At 37.0% G+C, this 2,658-nt stretch overlaps 1 pseudogene; it reads left to right on the forward strand.

Annotated features, from left to right (window-relative positions):
- Nucleotides 1-964: 964 nt before the first annotated feature.
- Nucleotides 965-2,200, forward strand: LOC128932833 (peptidyl-prolyl cis-trans isomerase-like 4; annotated as a pseudogene).
- The last annotated feature ends 458 nt before the right edge of the window (nt 2,201-2,658 follow it).

Genomic DNA, 2,658 nt, shown 5'->3' on the forward strand with positions numbered 1-2,658 from the left:
AAGTCAGCAAACTGAATTCATATTTCCTCAACAAACAAAAAAAATTAACAAACACCTAGTGTAGTGAATCCACCCATGTGGTGTGTGCCCTACCTGCTCTTCCTTAGCAAACATCTGTATTTCCAACCAAGACATCAACAAAATCTACACTAACTCAAATTAAACAACACTCAAACTTGGTAGAAATTAATTTTGACAGAACAAAATGTACTTAATAGGACTCAGCCCTAAAAGGATATCAAATGAATGGAATGTAACTTAACATTACTCAAAATTTAACAATACTGGAGCTTAACTTTTCATAAGTTTACCAACATTTAATTTGCACTAAATAAAAACATAACAGAATTGAAAATAAATCTCAATAAAGCTGGAATAGAACAGGAAATATCTTAAAATGAAGAACAATTAACTCAGTAACACTCAAACTTAACAGAGGTTAACTTAACAAAATCAACTGAAGAGAACTCATCCTTAATCAAATGACAAGAACATATCTTAGTATTACTCAAATCTGACAATGTTGGACCTTAACTTTGCTTAATCTTATTAACAATAAATCTGCAGACAATCTGTGAACAGAATTATTTTTCTGGAGGGATTAAAAAGGCTGTGACAAATCTGTTATAAGTTTATGTAATGTAGATTCAGGTATAACAAAAGATTAAAGATTACTTGCTGCAACCACTTTTAGATACATAAATTTCTAGAGCTGTGGCAATAAAACAGGTGCATGATTAAATCAACTTTGTCTGCTTGAGCAGTAATATTTTTTCTCATGAGCTAATTATTTCTCAACTTTAAAGAACTGCTGCAGATAAAATTCAAGGTTATAGGACTTAGCTAAGAACTCAAAATCGATAATAATCAAAGACTCTTGGAAGAAGGGGAGAGCCATGGGCTGGGCCTGTGTGGACACCATGGTGGGCAACCTGAACATGGACTGGCACCCCTGCATTGTCTGAATTTCCTGAAGCTCTGCAAAGTCAAGCACTACAATTATTGTCTTATTTATAATGTACAGAGGGATTTTATTATACAAACCCCATGGGAACTGGCCATGGAGGGGAATATTTTGTCAACTGTATGGTGATCAAGCCAGCTTTTTTGAGGCAGGAAAGGTGCCCAGAATCAAGCACAAGAAGGAGGGAACTGTGTCAGTGGTGAATAATGACAGTGATCAGCATGGATCACAGTTCCTCATTACCACAGGGGAAAACCTGAATTACCCTGATGGTGTACATACAATTTGGAGCAGTGACAGAAGGCATGGATGTACTGAAGACAATTAATGAAACCTTTGTAGATAAGGATTTTATCCCATATCAGGATAAATCATACAGTAATTTTACATGATCCCTTTGATGATCCACAAGCCTTGTGTGTTCCTGATGGCTCACCGGATCCTACAAAGGAACAGCTCAACAGTGGCAGAATAGGAGCAGATGAAGAAATTGATGACATGAAAGGACAGTCTGCAGATGAGACAGAAGTTCAGACAGAAAAAGCAACAAAAACTTGTGTCATTCTTCTAGAAATGGTGGGAGACTTACCAGAGGCAGACATCAAGCCACCAGAAAATGTGCTGTTTGTATGTAAACTGAATCCTGTGAAGACCTGGAGATAATACTTTCACAATTTGGTGCCATTAAAAGTTGTGAAGTGATCTAAGACTGGAAGACTGGTGAATCTCTTTGTTATGCTTTCATTGAGTTTGAAAAGGAGGAAGACTGTGAGAAAGTCTACCTCAAAATGGGCAATGTGCTGGTAGATGACAGATGGATTATGTGGATTTTAGCCAGTCTGTTGCAAAGATTAAATGGAAGGGAAAAGGTGGATGGAAGGAAATCTACCAAGGAAGATTTCAAGGACCATGAGAAGGAACGTGACAAAGCTTCAAAATTTACTTTGAAAAGAAAGGTAAAAACAAAGCAAGATGCCAAGTACAATCTTGTGCTGGATGAGGATGTAGAAGAGTCTCACGCAAGTCAGTTGCACTTGGCTAAAAAACAGAAGAAAAACCACTACCACTCTGAAGATGAAGATGATGACAAAAGGACCAAAACATCTAAGGATTCTGACCAAAAGCATGAAGAATGCTGCAGGGACAGCACCAAGAGTGAGAAGGAAGACACAGAGCCGCAGTCATTCTTAGGAGAGAGATTACACATGTAGCAGACAAAAAGACAAGTACAGATGAAGGGCAAGGAAAAGACAGAGGGGAGCTAAAATAATAAATTTAACTTTCTTTAATAATTCTTTTACCTGTCTGCAACACCCAAGTTTATGATTCACAATCAAGAGATGTTACCGTGCCTTTGCAAAATCTACAAAGTTTATGTTGAATCCACTAGTGCTCTTTAAATGTCTGATTTTCTGCTGCAATACATAAAGCCCATTTCCTTCAACATGTGCCATATAAAAGATGGAGGAAAACCATAAATAATAAAACTACAGCTCTGTTTTTTATCTTGCTCTGTAAAAGCAAAATGTGTTAGCAAGAACTAATCCTCCAGTCTGCTGCTCTGGCTCTCTTTTATCTAGTTTTTTGTTTAGGTTTTGTTGAAATCAACACCTTCTATCAGGGTAAGAATTCCTGTTTCATTTGTTTGCTCATTAGGAACAAGAAAGTGCATATTCCAGAAAGGTTTGATGTAC

The sequence above is a fragment of the Melozone crissalis genome, unplaced genomic scaffold, assembly GCF_028551555.1.
Source record: "Melozone crissalis strain CALT ecotype California unplaced genomic scaffold, PUWL_Pcris_2 ptg000007l_1, whole genome shotgun sequence".
Lineage (NCBI taxonomy): Eukaryota > Metazoa > Chordata > Aves > Passeriformes > Passerellidae > Melozone > Melozone crissalis.